The sequence below is a fragment of the Lynx canadensis genome, chromosome D3 (genome assembly GCF_007474595.2).
Source record: "Lynx canadensis isolate LIC74 chromosome D3, mLynCan4.pri.v2, whole genome shotgun sequence".
NCBI lineage: Eukaryota > Metazoa > Chordata > Mammalia > Carnivora > Felidae > Lynx > Lynx canadensis.
Window position 1 is genome coordinate 86,158,736 of NC_044314.2, and position 19,046 is coordinate 86,177,781.

General features: G+C 43.0%; 1 long non-coding RNA gene across 2 annotated transcripts; it reads left to right on the forward strand.

Annotated features, from left to right (window-relative positions):
• The first annotated feature begins 5,140 nt into the window (after positions 1-5,140).
• LOC115498613 lies at positions 5,141-8,918 on the forward strand. Of its 2 annotated transcripts, none has more exons than XR_003963881.1 (3): positions 5,141-5,612; positions 5,993-6,077; positions 8,885-8,918. It is a non-coding gene; the product is annotated as an uncharacterized LOC115498613 (long non-coding RNA). The 2 variants fall into 2 exon arrangements; XR_003963880.1 differs by lacking the exon at positions 8,885-8,918 and adding an exon at positions 7,153-8,099.
• Positions 8,919-19,046: the final 10,128 nt, after the last annotated feature.

Sequence of the window (19,046 nt, forward strand, 5' to 3'; positions counted from 1 at the left end):
CCCGCGTGGGCTCTGTGCTGACAGCTCAGAGCTTGGGGCCTGCTTCAGATTCTGTGTCTCCCCCTCCCCCCCCCCCCGCCCCTTCCCTGCTGGTGCTCTGTCTCTCAAAAAATAAACGTTAAAAAAAAAAAAAAAAGAATCTGATGGAAGCTGTACAGACCCTCCACCCCTTGAATATGTGTGTATTTTACACGGACACAAGTCAGCCCCAGTCACTTCTCCCTCCTCAGTTCACATCCTTGAAGTGGCTCCCTGGTCACTCAGTAAAAGCCACAGTCCCTCCAAAGTTCCCTGTCATCTGCGCACCCACCTCCCCTTTCCTCTCTGAACCTGTCCCCTACTTCTGGCACCCAGTCTCACTCTGCTCCAGCCACACACGTGCTCCCCTGCTGTTCCTGGAAAATGCTGGGCATGTTCCTGCCTCAGGGGCTTTGCCTCTTCTGTGCCTTCTGCCAGGATATCTGTTCCTACAGATATCAGCCTAGATCATTCATCATTCCTTCCTCTCCTTCAGGTATTTTTGTTTTTGTTTTTGACAGAGCCGGGGGGGGGGGGGGCACGTGCATAAGCAGGGAAGGGGCAGAGAAAGAGAGGAACTGAGGATCTGAAGAGAGCTCTGTGCTGACAACAGAAAGCCTGGTGGGGAGCTCAAACCCACCAACTGTGAGATCATGACCTGAGCCAAAGTCAGATGCTTAACCAACTGGGCCACCCAGGTGCCCCCCAAAATCTTGTTTTGATGGCCTTTTCTCTGATCATCAGTAGACTCTCCTTCATGGCTTTGTTCTTCATTCCAATTGGAATGGAACTTTTTTGTTTGCTTGTTTGCTTTGGTTTTGGTTTTTTGGTTTATTTTGGAATGGGACTTTTGCTCTGATTTCCACACTCACTGCATCACTTATAGTTAATGTGTTGGGTGTGTGTCTGCCTCTCAGCAGAGGGTAACTGCTCTGTTGCCTCATCCAAGGTTCCCTTTGGTTGCAAGTAGAGACACCATCTCGTACTACCTCATAAAGGAAATTTATTAATGATACAAGAGTGTTGGAAAGCTGTTAACAGCAAAGCCATCCTCTTTGTCTCACTTGGTCTCTCCATCTCTCTGTGTGTCTCCTTCACTCAGCTTTCTCATGCTTGTGGTGGAAAAGAGCTGCCTTTTATATACCTTGGTTATATAACCACTCACAATGAATTGGCTCTTTTTGAATTCCAATCCCAAATTCATGAGTGGCCCAGGTAGGGTCTGGAGTCTGCCCCTGGCCAGTCATACTACTAATGCTGTGGTTCTTCTCACGACATTCTCCTCTCCTCCTCAGATGCCTGGCCCACAGGTCCAGCAGGCTTTACCCTAGTACAAACTGTCCTTGGCTTGTGACTTTATCCAGAACCACCCTGCCACCCACTGAGTGGTGCCTCATGGTCTAGAATCTCCTCTCTCCCTCTCCCAAGGCCTGAGTCACAGTCCCACCACTGCAAGGAGCCCTTTGATGGCCTCTAATAAAGGTCCTGGCTCAGGGAAGCTAGAACTGTCCCCTGGAGAAGAATGTGGAGCAGGTTAACGTTTACCTGCATCCACAGGCCAGCTGGACAGGCAGGTTACAAATCTATGACATCATTCTTCCTATGGGGTCAGAATCTGGTAGCATTATTCTCAAACTCCTAAGTAGGCTCTACGGACTGGCCACTTCCCAATACTGAAGTGCCAAGAGGGCTTCGTTCCAAAGACCCTTCTGATAATTACTTGCCAGACTTGAGGAGCTAGAATTTAGCTGGGCTCCTCCCAAGGATCTTTTGTAAAGCCTGGGGTGAAGAGAGCTCTCCTGTGTGGTCTGGGGTCAGAGGGGCTCCTCTATACACCCACAGATAAACATCCCCTTGAGGAGACATGCTCCTACTTATGCTTTCCTGAGCACAAAGCTTTGGCTGAAAGCCTGGAGGCTCTGTCCTCTCCAGAAATCCTTGCAGATTTCATCCAATAGTTGCTGAGTTGTCAATCCTAGGGGGTCCATTCACACTGAAATCCACTCCTGAGAGAACCATCTGCATAAAATGAGAAGGGGCCTTCTGATGCTGAGTAACTTGGGTCTCAGGCTTCCCAGAAGTGGCAGGAAGGACCCACCTGTGAGGACCAGCAAAACTCTCTGGTGTACATAATAGACAAAAGATGGAGAGAACTCAAATGTCTATTAAAAGATGAATGGATAGGGGTGCCTGGGTGGCTCAGTTGGTTGAGCTTCCAATTCTTGATTTTGGCTCACATCATGATCTCATGGTTTATGAGTTTGAGAGCTGCATTAATACAGGGCCTGTTTGGGATTCTCTCTCCTTATCTCTGTTCCTCCCCCGCTTGTGTTCTCTCTCTCAAAATAGATAAACTTAAAAAAATTTTTTTAAAATATGAATGGATAAACAAAATGTCATCTGTCCATCTAATGGAATATTATTCGGCCATAAAAAGGAATGAAACACGGATACATGCTGAAGCATGGATGAACCTCGAAAACATTTTGGTAAGTGAAAGAAGCCAGACACAAAAGGTCATGTGAATGGAAATGTCAGAATAAGCAAATCTACAGAGACAGAAAGTAAATTAGTGGTTACTTAGAAGGGAAGATGAGAAGTTAGGAAGGTGATAGTTAAGGGCTTGAGCTTTCTTTCAGGGGTAATGAAAATATTCTAAAACTGACTGGGATGATGGCTGCACAACTCTGTGAACATACCGAAAACCATTGAATGGTACTCTTTAAATGGGTGAGTTGTAGGATTCCTGAATTCTCTCAATAGTTTTTTCACAAAGTCTCTGATGCAGGATGAGCGCCCTCTAGGGGTTTTCAGATGACCAGAGTGAGTCACAGGCCACTTTTCAGTTTAAATTCTGTTAAATTAAAAATCAGAGAGAGAGGGGCGCCTGGGTGGCGCAGTCGGTTGAGCGTCCGACTTCAGCCAGGTCACGATCTCGCGGTCCGTGAGTTCGAGCCCCGCGTCGGGCTCTGGGCTGATGGCTCAGAGCCTGGAGCCTGTTTCCGATTCTGTCTCCCTCTCTCTCTGCCCCTCCCCCGTTCATGCTCTGTCTCTCTCTGTCCCAAAAATAAATAAAAACGTTGAAAAAAAATTTTTTAAAAAAATCAGAGAGAGAAATGCCTACAGAGGGTAATACAAAGTGCAGCACATGTTGTTTAACTTTTTGTTGAAGTGTAAAATATATATAGAAAAGTGGAAATATCATCAATGTATAGCTTGCTATCAAGCAAGCAGTTTTTTAAACTGAACATAGCCTTCTTGTCAGACTGGCAGTCTCTGGAACTGTCTTCTGGGGAACAGTGCCTAAAGTCCAAATTTGAGTCCCTCCATAAACATGAGGCCACTTCTGAGGAGTGACTCTGTAGGGACTCTTTCTCCCTCCTTTCTCTCCTTTTTTCCTAATCTCTAGGGTCACTCTATCAACGAGGTGGCTATTTATATGGAAATTTAAGTTAAATAAAAATAACAATTCCTCAGTCCCACTAGTCATATTCCAAGTATTTAGTAGGCATGTGTGGCAACTGGCTACTATATGGGACATTGAAGATACAGAACATTTCCTTTATCATAGAAAGTTCTACTGGAAAGTGCTGCTTTTGGGATGAGCTCATCTCTTGCCTCTAACCCTTCCTTGGAAAGTTTCATTTCTCTCTCTCTGCCAAATCCTTTTTTTTTTTTTTTTCTTTTTAATCTATCAGCAAAATTCTCTGTCAGAACCTAACATAATGTCTGCAGGGGTAAGCCAGTGGAAAATACAGGGTTTGAAAACAGTTGTTCAGCAAACAAACACAGCTAATAAATCATCTCAGAGAAAAATGCACAGTCTCACCAGCAATTAAAGAAATGAAAGTTAAAATAATCCTGCCATACCATTACATACTGTCTAGACTAGGAAAAATGTGTAAAAATGATAGACTGTGATATTGGCAGCACTGTGGGGAAAGAGGCACCATTACATACTGCTAGCCATCCAGGCAATTAGGTAAATGCTCTTGAAAAACCATTTGGAATTATCTTACAGAAACTATAAAACTATTTTCTGATTCCACTTAATGACCATTATTTATGTAACAGGTAGCTGGTGTGAGGCATAGAACTTGTTACATTCTTTAAAAAAAGAAAGTACGTTTCACAACAATCCTCTAAGACAGGTAGGAATTCTTATCTTCACTTAAAAAAGTCAACTTCAGGTTCACAAGTTAGATACCTATCCAGAGTTAAAAGACCAAGGAAGTGGCTGAGCCAGGATTCAATCTCAGACCTCTTGACCTAGGAAGGCCTGTCCAGAACATCACATTGCCTCTCATTTCGAAGAATTGCCTCCAAGGGAATAGCACAACTGGGACAAAGGAAGAAATTTACTCAAACATGTAAATACTAACTAATGTAATTATTGCAAAAGGAAAAACTGGAAAATGCATACAGGAGACAATGTAAGTTGGGCCCAGCACATACTAGGCTCTCCATAAATGCTTAATTTTTTTAAAAAAAAGCGATTGGGTGAAAAAGCGCTCTGGCCCTGGGGCACCTGGGTGGCTCAGTCGGTTGAGCGTCCGACTTTGGCTCAGGTCATGATCTCACAGTCTGTGAGTTCGAGTTCCGCGTCGGGCTCTGTGCTGATGGCTCAGAGCCTGGAGCCTGCTTCCGATTCTGTGTCTCCCTCTCTCTCTGCTCCTTCCCTGCTCATGCTCTATCTCTCTCTGTCTCAAAAATAAAAACATTAAGGAAAAAAAAAATTTTTTTTTTAAAGTGCTCTGGCCCTTTAAAAAGTCAGAAGCGGGTTAAGACAGCAAAGGAGGAGGTGTACGAAGCTGACGTAAAAAGCTTCATGCCACATTTAAATGAGCATGCGTTAAAACTCTTCTTCCCTCGCCACGTTCCTTCACTCAAGTGCGCGTGCGCTGCCTGAACCTGGGTGTGTGGGGCGGGGGGTGTCGGCTCCGCCCGCCTACTTAGGTGGGCGGAGACAGTCGCGTGAGTTCGGTGAGCCGGATTCTCCCGCGCTATTAACCAGCCCGCCCCCTTTTGCACATGCGCGTACATCAGTACTAGACCCATGGGTTGTTGCGAGGCTGTGGAGTTGCGCCTGCGCTATAGACCTCCCTGCCGGAAGTGGGCGGATCGTGTTCCAAAGCCTAAAGGGCGGAGGGAGAAAGCGCGGCAAAGATCTGTGTTGCTGAATGGAACGCTGAATCCGGACACTGTCTCAGGTGCCCTGCTGCAGAACTACTGAGCCTAGAAATGTAAAGACCAGAATATGGTCAGAGAGAACTTACTTTTCGATTTTAAAAAGGTTTTACAAGATTATTCTGTTTACATGTGTGTTAAATGAAGATTTTAAGGAAAGGGAGGATTTCCCCTAAATTTCCTCCCCCCCCCCCCCCCCCCCCCCCCGAATTCTTACATTTCTAGAAGACTTCAGGAGTCAAAGAGATATTTGAATGCCTATATGCCCAGTTGGAGAACAAGTATTCTGGCTAAAAACAAAAACAAAAAAACAGCGTATGTTTTCAACCACAGAAACGTTCGTCCCTAGTCAGGAAACCATTAGGAAGATACATTAAGAGCCGGAAAAGAAAGAAATCTGCATCAAGGTAAGTGATTTTGTGTCGTTAAAATTGTAAATGTTTTGAAGGTCCCTTGTGTCAGTTCATCAACTTTATTCCATAACCATTTGTGGAAAGCATATTATGTTTCATACGTGTGCACCTTACTGGATACTAGAGTTTCAAAGATGTATATAACAATTCAACCTCTATCCTTGAAGAGTTCACACTGTGGGGCTCAGGGATAGGACTCCCCCTGGGCAAGGTCTTGAAAGTGGGTATGATAGTGCAAAGTGACTCTGAAGACTGTCTTGACCTCAAGATGGCAGATGGTGTCCTATGAACAAAGTGGGGTAGCCTGGGGGGAGAGGAGATTAGACGCCAGTGGTCAGGAACCTGTGTGTTTTCTTGAACTTCCTTTGATACAGGGGATGAGGCAGAAGGTGACTTTTGGACCACAGTGACCCGGTTAAACAGGGAGAAGCTGGAAAACGCTAAGAACGTCTCAAGCTGGTTAGCAGAGAAACCTCCATGCCAAGAGTTATAAATCCTAATCAAGGACCCAAAAACTGAAGGGAAAGGAAAAGTGATTCTTGGGTATTCTGATGAAGTTACTCAGACATTCTATGGAGCTGGGGAGAAAAGATTTTCCCTTTTGGATAGCTACCATCTCCTTAAACTATCTCCTCCTTGAAAGATTGGATCTTAGAAGGGTCCTAAGTCAGGGCTCCTGGGTGGCTCAGTTGGTTAAGCATCTGGCTTCGGCTCATGGGTTCAAACCCTTTGTTGGGCTCTGTGCTGACAGCTCAGAGCCTGGAACCTGCCTCAGATTGTCTCTGAATCTCCCTGCCCCTCCCCCGCGCGTGCACGCTCTCTCTTGTCTCTCTCTTTCTCTCAAAAATAAATAAAACATTAAAAAAAAAAAAAAAAAGAAGGGTCCTAACCCAAGAATGCACCTGCTGTAGAAAGAATGAACTGCTTCATAAATGCCTTGCAAGGAACACAGAAAAATAGTGGAAAAGCAAACAAACCTTAAATTGACTCAAAATATACCCATTAGTACCATTTTCCCCTTAGAGGATTCACACAGGCCTCATGCTAAGAAGGGCTTTGTGTTTGGCTTAATGCTTTGCTGTCACCATTTTGAAATTCTTAATTTCTTTTAAAAATTTTTAAATATTTATTTTATTTATTTTGAGAGAGAGCATGAGTGAGCCTGGGAGGAGCAGAGAGAGAGAGAGAGAGGGAGAGAGAGAATCCGAAGCAGGCTTCTTGCTGTCAGCGCAAAGCCCGACATGGGACATGAACCCACGAACTGTGAGATCATGACCTGAGCTGAAGTTGGACACTCAACCAACTGAGCCATCTGGGTGCCCCAGAGACCAGACATTTCTGTTGTTAAAGGCCCCTAGTTTGTGGAACTGTGTTGCAACAGCCCTAGGAAGTGAATAGTTTCCCATAGGTCCTTAAAAAACTACTTGATGAATAAATGGATTGATGAATAAAGTATAATTGTATTGTCTCTGGCTCTTTAAAAGATGACAAACCTATCAAGATAATAACTCCCCTTTTTTTCTTTTTTTTAAAGCAGTCTCCATGGCCATTGTGGGGCTTAAATTCATGATCCTGAGATCAAGAGTCTCGTGCTCTACTGACTGAGCCAGCCAGGCACCTCACTATCCTTTTAACTCCAGTGAATGGTTGAAAAACTGGTCCTTTCCACAACCTACTTCATTTTCTCCCATTTTATAATCACTGCGTTTGATACTGACTTTGTCCTGTGTCTCACACATGTCCTGGACTGTGATAATATGGGCGGGTAGAGTGGGTGGCTGTGGTTCCCTGCAGTAGACCCTATTGGTTGCTACTGAAATTTGATCCCCTTTCCTTCTTGATGGCAGATCTCCAAATGTATGAGCTTCCCTCTTGTTCAGGGAGGGTGACCCCCACCTCCCAGAGCCAGGGGGTAAATTATCATTGAGCAAGTCTTTTCTGTAAAGATAGTAAATATTTTTTGGCTTTAAAGGTCAGATGTTTAAAGGCAACAATATATAACTATATTTCTAAAATGTTGAATGAAATTGAGATTGTGTTATAAGTGATATGGACCTCATTCAAAACTCAAAACGTTAGGCTCTGCTTTAGTTCATTCAGGCTTCTGTGACAAAATACCATAGGCTGAGTGGCTTATAAACAACAGAATTTTATATCTCACAGTCTAGAGGCTGGAAGTCCAGCCTGGTCAGGTAAATGCCCTCTTCCAGATTACAGACTTGTTTCCTCACATGGTAGAAGGGGCTAGGGAGCTCTGTGGGATCTCTTTTATAAGGACACTAAGCCCATTAGTGAGGCTCCACTCTCATGGCCTAATCACCTCCCAAAGGCCCCACTTCCTAATACCAGCATATTGGGCATTGGAGTTCCAACATGTGAATTTGGGGGGACACAAGCATTTAGGCCATAGCAGGCCCTAAATATAAATTATTAATAAGAAAATCTCATGGGGTGCCTGGGTGGCTCAGTTGATGATGCATCCGACTCAGTTTCAGCTCAGGTCATGGTCTCATGGTTTCGTGGGTTCAAGCCCCGCTTCAGGCCTGCGCTGACCGTGTGGATCCTGCTTGGGATTCTCTTTCTCTCTCCCTCTCTGCCCCTCCCCTGTTCATGCTGTCTCTGTCTCTCTCAAAAATAAATAAATAGACTTAAAAAAATTTAAAATACAAAAAGAAAATCTCCTGATCTTAGGTACCTTTCCAAGGAAGAGTTCGGTATTGCAAATCTATTCCTGTATCCCAGATAGTTATCTGTTAGTTTTTGTGGTAAAACAAACAGCAACCTGTTTCTCAGTGGCATCCAGCAAAGAACATTTCTGTAGCTTATTCAGTTTTGCTGGTCCAGGCTGGCCTTGGTTAAGGCAGTTCTGCACCAAGTGTCTCTCATTGTCCCTCTGGGATCAATGGGCAGCTCAGAAATACTTTAACTGCAATGGCAGGAGTGTGAGAGAGCAAGCCTATTCGTTCAAATGCTTTTTAAATCTTTGGTAACGGACAAAACAAGCTACATGACCAAATCTCAAATGAAGTATAGGAAGTACACTCTGCCTAGGGAGTGTGGAGTGAGTGCTCTGTTGATCTGGTTACAATGAGTCCTTTACAACAAAATTTTCTATACAAGCTACTTTGTCAGATTCGTAGCAATGGTGTGATGAAAAACAAAAACAAAAAGAAACCTGGGACAAGCCCCTGCACTGTAATTTACTGGATAATCTGGACAGCTTTCTTTCCTTTTTTTTTTTTCTCATTGTTTTATTTATTTTCAAGAGAGAGAGAGAGATTGAGAGCATGCAAGCAAGCGAGAAAGGGGCAGAGAAAGAGGGAGATACAGAACCTGAAGCAGGCCCCAGTCTCCAAGCTGTCAGTGCAGACGACATGGGGCTCAAACTCAAGAACTGTGAGATCATGACCTGAGCTGAAGTCAGATGCTTAACCAACTGAGCCACCCAGGCGCCCCTGGACATCTTTCACTCTCTGAATCTCAGTTTCCTCATCCATAAAATACACAATAAAAACATTTACCTCTCAGGATTGTTATGATGATTAAATGAAAATGTTTGTGAAAGTGCATTGTAAACAGTTAACACCTGTCCACATCGAAGGTGTGTGGAAAATGTATTTTTTTAAGTTTTATTTTTTTTAATTTTTTTCTTAATTTTTATTTTTGACAGAGAGAGAGAGACAGAGCATGAGCAGGGCGGGGGGGGGGGGCAGCGACAGAGAGAGGAAGACACAGAATTGGAAGCAGGCTCCAGGCTCTGACCTGTCAGCACAGAGCCCGACGTGGGGCTTGAACTTACAGACCGCAAGATCACGACCTGAGCCGAAGTCGGACGCTCGACCGACTGAGCCACCCAGGCGCCCCAAGTTTTATTTTTTTAAGTAATCTTACAACCCAAAGTGGGACTCGAACCGATGACCCTGAGATCAAGAATTGCACGGTCTTCTGACTGAGCCAGCCAGGCGCTGCTGGAAAATGTATACATGGGGATGTTTGCCCTGTCGTCAACCCAAGTAGACAGCTGGGAGGTGCTGAGCAGTTGGTAAATTTTTTAAAGTGCTTTTTCTGGCAGGTGGCACTATCTCCCCATTTCAAATAGCCCAAAAGCAGCTTTCATGAAAACCCACTTAGATTTTTTGTAAACCATCAACACACTTTTCAAAGGTACTTCAAAAAGGCAGAAGGTTTGAACTCTTAGGGAGTATGAACCACTTTGGAAGACACTTTGGTATGATCTGGTGAAACTGAAAGTATGAGTAACCTTGCCTTAGGCGAATATATTCTTTCTTTTTTTTTAGTTAAAAAATGTATTGAAGTACAATTGACATACCATGTTATATTACAGGTGTACAACATATCGAGTCAGTGCTTCTATTCATTACTCAATGCTCACCGTGATAAATGTAGTTACCATTGGGGCGCCTCTCCCCCTCTTCCCTGGCTCACGCTCTCTCCTCCTCTCTCAAAAAAATAAAATAGGTAATAAATAAATTTTTAAAAATGTCCCGAATAGGCAAATCCATAGAAACAAAAAGTACATAAGTGATGGTCAGAGAATGGGGATGAAGGGGAAAAGACTGGCTGCTAAAGATGTGAGGTTTCTTTTTGGGGTGATGAAAATGTTCTGGAATTAGTACTGATGGCTGCACGAGTCTTTGAGTATACTAAAAACCACTGAATTGTGCATTGGTTTTTAAAAAATGTGTATTTATTTTTGGGAGAGAGCGAGCATGAGTGGGGGAGGGTCAGAGAGAGAAGGGGAGACAGTGGGTCCAAAGCAATTTCTGTGCTGTGACCGCAGCAAGCCCGATGCGGGGCTTGAACCCAGAACCTTGAGATCATGACCTGAGCCAAAGTCAACTGACTGAACCACCCAGGCGCCCCCTGAATTGTGCACTTTAAAGAGTGAATTTTATGGTAAGTGACTCACATCTTAAAACTTGTTATAAATAATACATGTTTTTGCCTGCTGTGTGCCAAGCACTGTGCCTGGCGCTGGGATTGCAAAAATGAGCAAAGCTAGACAGAGCTCCTACTTACATGTAGTGTATGTCACGTTAAATACTGCATCACACAAAAGATCTTGGAAGATCTTCAAAGGGAGGGCAGTCCTGATTCGTAACACAACACTTCTCAGTTTTTCTGCCTTGTAGCATTGTTGTTGTGACGAAACAAGGCTTCAAATCTCCTTTCTCAATGAAAGGAAGTAAAGGTGATGCCTGCCCCCTACACCGTACCGTGAGGGTAACTAACAAGGGAAGAGAGCCCTTGAGTATAGAATGGAAAAGATGAAAGCATCACGTTACAAAGATGTTTGATTTTTTTCTGCTTTTTATTTTATTTTGGGAAATTTCAAAAGAGAGAACAAAGGAAGGAGGGAAAGTTTTTACTTGTGAAATCTGCATATAGGAAAATGCAAAAAACATGTATAGCTTAACAAAGAATTATGAATAGTCAATAATATTGTAATAATGTTGTATAGGGACAGATGGTGACTAATTTTTTTTTTTTTTAGTAGGCTCCACGCCCAACATGGGGCTGGAACTCTCGTCCCTGAGATCAAGAGTCGCATGCTTTGCTGACTGAGCCAGCCAGGTGCCCTTGTTTATTTGTTTGTTTAAAATAAATTTTAAAAATTAAAAAAATTTTTTTCAGGTAACTCCACATGCAAAGTGGGGCTCAAACTCACAAACCTGAGATTGAGTCACACACTCCCTTGACTGAGCCAGCTCCTGGTATTGTCTGTCTTTTTGACTTTAGCCATCCTAGTGGGTGTTAAATGGTATCTCATCATTTGACTTTTATTCATAATGACTGTAATAATGTTGAACTCAGTAGATATTTGTTAAATGCAGGGATAATCATGGAAATTTCCAGTTTAAGTAGCTGCATCAAATTTTTACACTGGTTTTTAAAATTAGTACTTGAATGCTGAAATGACTATCGAAATAGTGGTTACCTTTGTGGGGAGGGAGGGAGAAAGTTATGATCAGGGAAGAGGAACATGGGGTTATCCAGGTGATGGCAATCTTATTCTTGATGTCGGTCTTAGTTGCACAGATTATATTTATAATTATTATTTAAACTATATACAAAAATATATATGTACTTTTCTGAATATATGTCACAATAAAAAAATGTTCTCAGTGTTGAAAATTTGGAGTCAAGTATTTTGTTTTATTAAAGATGAAGAGCACTGAAATATTTCTACCACGTTAGCTTTGGGAATGATAGTTTTTTAGGTGGGAGGAAAAGGAATATCTGTTAAATCTTGGTTAAACCAACTTTTTGCCTTTTGTTGGAAGAAACAAATTCTGAGAAGTCACCAGCAGGTGGTGCAATGAAACAAGAGTTACAGCCTAAAAAGCAAACCAAAACAAAAACATGAAAAGCAGCCAACACTCCACTTGGTCACTGGAAAACATTTTTTTTGTGTGTGAATTTCCTACTATCTACAATCTTCCTCCAGTATCTGCCATCATACAAAAGAATCTGATACTTACGATTTCACTGGGGAACTGTCAGACCTGATTCTTCAAATGCTTTGAACAAAGAGAACAACATAGACACTGAGTGATTTCTATCTTTTGTTTCTACTGAGGGTCTTCAAAATAATAGGATCGGCTGGGACTCATATAGGGCTTTTGTGTCTGCAAAAAATAATAGTAATAAATACATTCCTCAAATATTCTTAGGTGGCTTTCGGCTTTCGAGGTGAATTAGGAAGTGTTCAGTTTCTAAACCTTTATCAAGCACTTCTTTCCACTCATCTCTGGTTGATAACAGCCATTGGAGGTTGGGGAAAATTTCACTAGAAAATTAGTAATAGAAAGTATAAAGAGAAAAAACACATTTTAATCTGGAGACTAAGCCAAAAAAGGGATCACCTTGGTCATCAAACCTTTCATCAGGATACATTTTTTAGGGCGCCTGGGTGGCTCAGTTGGTTAAGTGGCTGACTTCAGCTCAGGTCATGATCTTGCAGTTTGTGAGTTCAAGCCCCGCATCGGGCTCTGTGCTGACAGCTCAGAGCCTGGAGCCTGCCTCAGATTCTGTGTCTCCCTCTCTCTCTGCCCCTCCCCCTGCTCACACTCTGTCTCTCTCAAAAATAAGTAAACATTAAAATTAAAAAAATTTTTTTTTTTTAATTTTAACATTTATTTATTTTTGAGACAGAGCATGAACAGGGGAGGGGCAGAGAGAGAGGGAGACACAGAATCTGAAACAGGCTCCAGGCTCTGAGCGGACAGCACGGAGCCTGACGCAGGGCTCGAACTCACGGACCGTGAGATCATGACCTAAGCCGAAGTCGGATGCTTAACCAACCGAGCCACCCAGGCGCCCCTAAAAAAATTTTTTTTAACACTTACTTATTTTTGAGACAGAGAGAGACAGAGCATGAGCAGGGGAGGGGCAGAGAGAGGGAGACACAGAATCCCGGGCAGGCTCCAGGCTCTGGGCTGTCAGCACAGCCCAACGTGGGGCTTGAACTCACAAACTGCGAGATCATGACCTGAGCTGAAGTTGGACACTTAACTGACTGAGCCACCCAGGTGCCCTGAGGAGAATGTTCTCGATTATGGGAAATGCTCACTAACGTATTCAGGAGTGATGGGGCAAAGCAAAGCAGCAAAGCAGATCAATCTAAAATGGGCCTGGAAAAAAAGTTCTTTGTACTGTACTTGCAGCTTTTCTTTAAGTTTGAGATTGTTGAATAAGTTAAAACATTTTTATATAGAAGTATAATCAACTCACAGAAAGGGAGAAAATATTTGCAATTGTGTATATAAGGGACTTGTATCCAGAATATATAAAGAACCCTTACAAGTCAACAATAAAAAGGGAAATAATCCCATTTTAAAATGAGCAAAAGAGGGGCGCCTGGGTGGCGCAGTCGGTTAAGCGTCCGACTTCAGCCAGGTCACGATCTCGCGGTCCGTGAGTTCGAGCCCCGCGTCGGGCTCTGGGCTAATGGCTCAGAGCCTGGAGCCTGTTTCTGATTCTGTGTCTCCCTCTCTCTCTGCCCCTCCCCCGTTCATGCTCTGTCTCTCTCTGTCGCAAAAATAAATAAACGTTGAAAAAAAAAAATTTAAAATGAGCAAAAGATTAGAACAGACATTTCTCCAAAAGAAGATATACTAGTGGTCCACAAACACATGAAAAGACACTCAACACTTTTAGTGATTAGGAAAACACAAAATCAAAGCCACAGTGAGATACACTTCACACAAAACTGCAAGGATGACTAAAATGACAGTCAATAACAAGTGTTGACAAGGATTTAGAGAAATTGGAGTCTTTGTGCATTGCCAGTGAGGGTGTGAAATGGTGGGGCACCTTTGGAAAAAGGTTTGGCAGTGCTTCAAAATGTTAAAAACAGTTACCATCTGACTCAGCAATTCCACTCCTTGGTGATACCAAGAGAAAAGACAAGACATGGGGCGCCTGGGTGGCTCTGTCGGTTAAGCATCTGACTTCGGATCAGGTCATGATCTCATGGTTCATGAGTTCCAGCCCTGAGTCGGGCTCCACGCTGTCAGTGCTTGGGAGTCTCTCTCTCCCTCTCTCTCTCTGCCCCTCCCCTGCATGTACTCGCTCCCGCTCTGTCTCCCTCTCTCTCAAAAAAACTTTAAAGTGTGGCCTAGTCAAGTTGACATATGAAATTAACCATCACAATATCTCAATAAAGCTATTGTTAAAACAATATATAGGGGCACCTGGCTTGCTCAGTTGGTGGAGCATGTGACTCTTGATCTTGGGGTTGTGAATTTGAGTCCCACGCTGGGTGTAGAGATTACTTAAAAACAACAAGAACAACAATATATACTATTCAAAACTGTCAAGGTCATGAAAACCAAGGAAGCACCGAGTTACTATCACAGAGGAGAGGAGACTCTGGAGACACGATGCCTAAATTCAACGTCAGGTTGAATTCTGGAACAGGAAAAGGACATCAGTGGAAAAACTGGAAAAATCTGAACAAAGTCTGGGATTTAGTTTATAATAATTGCCTGTGTTAATTTCTTGGTTTTGATAAAGCTGCCATGGTTATGTAAATTGTCAGCAAGAGGGAAAACTGAGTGAAGAGTACATAGGAACTCTGTACTATCTTTGCAGCTTTGCAAATCTAAGATTATACCAAAATAAAATGCTTACTTTTAAATTTATTTTTTATTTATTTTTTAATGTTTAATTTTTTAAAAAACCCAAATCTATAGTCAGTAATTTCTGGTACTTACATAGTGTTGGGCACTTTATTTATGTCAATGCATTAATCCTCACAACAGTCCTAAGAGAGCAACCCCCAGTTCATAGAGAAAATGAATTATGGACTCAGGGTCATGCATCTGGCAAATGCGAGAGCTGGGATTTGAACTCATGTTTGTCTGGCTGGGCCAAATAAATCACACCCCCATCAAGCCCCAGGACTTTTAGCCCTAGGTAGGTCCAGTAATGCAAATAACTGAATAAGGACAGAAAGGGTATTTTGATACCTGAAGAGTAAATATTAAATAAATGTAATTTAATACTCATGTTTGCTGTTTCATTATAAACCTGTGAACAGAAAGATAGGGGCTTAAAATTTATCAAACAGCTGAAAAACATTTCAGAAAAAAAAAATTCCATCAATTTATGTGATCAACTGTCTCTTACACTAAATTCACCCAGTCTTTTTTAGGGTGCACAAATGACCATGTGCCTTTAATCAGTATATACACATTATTTTGGGCTCTACTTTTTTTTTTTTTTTTAAGGTTTGTTTTTGAGAGAGAGAGAGAGAGAGCACAAGCTAGGGAGGGGCAGAGAGAGAGAGGGAGACACAGAATCCAAAGTGGGCTCCAGGCTCTGAGCTGTCAGCACAGAGCCCGATGAGGGTCTCAAACTCACAAACCATGAGATCTGAGCCGAAGTTGGACACTTAACTGACTGAGCCACCCAGGCGCCCCTGGGATATACATTTTTACTTATCACGATTTAATATACTTGTTTATAGGCATTCGTTTAGTCCCATAGCGATCATCTCAATAGCTATATATTATTGCATGAACTAGACTATAGCTTACTTCACCGTTTCTCTGTTGTGGGGCATCTGGGATGTTTCCAGTGCGTGGCTGATCTAAAAAGTGCTGCTATAAACATCTTTGCACAAGTTGCTTGTTAAAATCTTTGGGACTATTTTGAGCAAGGGCATTTATGGGAAGCAGATGAAGGAAAAGTCCCTGGAATTTTCAGTTCTCCTTGGACTTTTTTTAGAATTAGCTCTTGGCGTCTTGTAATGTGTACATAACACAGCTACCAGTAGCTGGATGATCTTGGGTAAGTTCCTTCACCTCTCTGCAACTTGGACACTTGCTATTTAAAATGTCCTTGGACCAGTGATATTGGCTGGGAGCTCGTAGAATTACAGGACCTCTGGCCCTTCCTAGAGCCTACTGAATCAGAATCTGCAATCTGTAGTTCTGGGTCATATCAAAAGTTGAAGAAACTGGGGTGCCTGTGTGTCTCAGTCAGTTAAACATCTGACTCTTGGTTTCGGCTCAGGTCATGATCTCATGGTTTCTGAGATCAAGCCCTGAATTGGCTGTATGCGGACAGCATGGAGACTGCTTGGGATTCTCTCTCTCTCTCTCTCTCTCTCTCCTTCCCCCACTCATGAATTCTCTCTCTCTCTCAAAATAAATAACTTTTTTTTTTAAGTTGGAGAAACTATGCCTTAGAATATTCACCTGTAAAACAGAATAGAGGTCCTTCCTCAAGCTGTTGTGAAGACTTAATGCATTAAGGCATATACATAAAATGTATACAAGAGCACTAGACACATAGTGCTTTCTATGCGTTTGCTACTTTTTTTTTTTAAACACTTCCTCTTCGGGGCGCCTGGGTGGCTCAGTCGGTTAAGCGCCCGACTTAGGCTCAGGTCATGATCTCACGGTTCGTGAGTTCGAGCCCCTCATCGGGCTCTGTGCTGACGGCTCAGAGCCTGGAGCCTGCCTCGGATTCTGTGTCTCCCTTTCTCTCTGCCCCTCCCCTGTTCATGCTCTGTCTCTCTCTGTCTCAAAAATAAATAAAACATTTTTAAAAATTTAAAAAAAATAAACACTTCCTCTTCTTTTTTTTTTTTTTTTAACATTTATTTATTATTGAGAGACAGAGCATGAGCAGGGGAGGGGCAGAGAGAGGGGGAGGCACAGAATCCAAAGCAGGCTCCAGGCTCCGAGCTGTCAGCACAGAGCCCGATGCGGGGCTCGAACTCACAAACTGCGAGATCATGACCCGAGCCATAGTCAGACGCTTAACCGACTGAGCCACCCAGGTGCCCCTGTGTTTGCTACTTTTATGACTCTTCCCAGCTGGTTGTCCAACGTCTCAGACTGACAGGTTCCTAAGTAGAGTGTCTTAAAGAGAACAAATAGAGATTTCCCCTTGGTGGCGTGGGCAGGGATAAGGAGGATAATACACTTTCTCACCCCTCATATCAAAGTCCATAAGTAGAGCCAGATCCAATTCCAAGGAGCTGACAAGTGAATCTGAAAGCACTTTGGGTAGGAACCAGGACAGAGTGGCAGTCGGGTAAGATCTGATACTTCTGGCACCCACTGGCTACACCGATTGGGGTGGCCAGTCCCTGCCATCTACAAAAGGGCTCGTGAATAATGCATTCTGAGTCCTGACCCCACAGAGAAAACAGTCACTTAGATTTGCAGCCTGACCGCTGGCCAGCCTGCAGATAAGGTGCACCTGCCCAGATTCCCTGGCGGGCAGAGCCAGCCTCTCCTGGCCACAGGCAGCCTGGGGCAGGTGGACCTGCTTGGATTGAGTCACTGCAAGCCGAAGTGAAAGGGCATCTTCCCCAATTCTCTGCTTGGTGACACTTTACTCATCCTTCAAGGCCCTATGTTTCCTTTTTGATTCCACTAATCCCAATTAAATAAACCTTTTTCCGTTTTTTTTTCACCATTTAAGTGATTTATATGGTTTTGCAATCCTCATGACATATTATATCGGGAGTCTCAAATTCAAATGTCTGAGGACTACAGTTTACAAAAATACGTGAAGTAGTCGGGGCAATGTAGTTGAGCATGGTGAGGACTGTGGCCACTGGCCAGCCCATTGTGAAGGGGATATCTTTATTCTGTTCCAGCCCATTACCATGCAGGAATGTGAGCCATCTGGAATGGCCAGATTTTCCCATTTTTCAAAATAAAAGTTAGGATTTTAGGGGTGCTTGACTGGTTCAGTCAGTAGAGTCTGCGACTCTCGATCTTGGGGTTGTAAATTTGAGCCCCATGTTGGGTGTAGAGATTACTCTAAAAGATTAAATTAAATTTAAAAGTTTTGATTTTAATGTAAAATCATCTTTTTCTTAATTAAAAAAATTACATAAATGTTTATAGTGGTTTTATTCATAATCAGTCCAATCAATAATAACCAGGCACACGAACAAGACTTGTTTCACCTTTATTGAGAGGCGTTGTTATGAATTGAATTGTGGCTCCCAAAGATATATTGAAGTTCCAACCCTCAAGGATGAGAATATAATTCAAAGTCCATCACTAATTATCTGGGAATCTTAAGTCACACTCTTCTTCAGGCCTTAGTTAAGAATTCCAAACATTTGGAGGCACCTGGGTAGCTCAGTGGGCTAAGCGTCTGACTTTGGCTCAGGTCACGATTTCCTGGTTCGTAAGTTTGAGCCCCGTGTGGGGCTCTGTGCTGACAGCTCAGAGCCTGGAGCCTGCTTTGGATTCTGTGTCTCCTCTCTCTGCTCCTCTTCTGCTTGCATTCTGTCTCTCTAAAAAATAAATACACATTAAAAAAAAGAATTCCAAATATTTCTCTATGTGTTTATGTGTATATTTCCCATTCGGAGTTCTTAGAGTGGTCTCTGAGCCCCAAAAGTTGAGAGGCTTTGCATCTTTCATGTTTGTTCCTTCAGCGGATATTTATTAAGGGCCTACTATGTGCCAAGCTCTGGGAATACGATGATGACCAAGACAAAGACACGATCCCTGAGATCTCGTGCAGATTATATACCCACGGAGGGATGCATACAACCAACATGGAGACAAACACTTTTATGAAGGATATAAGACAGGTGACATATGAATCACTGGGAGGAGGCATGAAGCTCTGGATATTCAGGAAAGGTCTTTTTTTCAGAGGTGTTGTTACAGTTTAAATTGTATCCTCCAGAAAGATATGCTGAAGTTCTAATACCCACTACCTCAGAATGTGATCTTATTTGGAAATGGTCTTTGCAGATGTAATTAGTTAAGCTTAGATGAAGTCATTCCGGAGTGGGATGGACCCTTGAACCTAATAAGATTGGTGTCCTTTAGAGGGGCACCTGGGTAGCTCAGTTCATTGAGCATCTGACTCGTGATTTGGGTTCAGGTCATGATCTCACGATTTGTGAGGTTGAGCCCC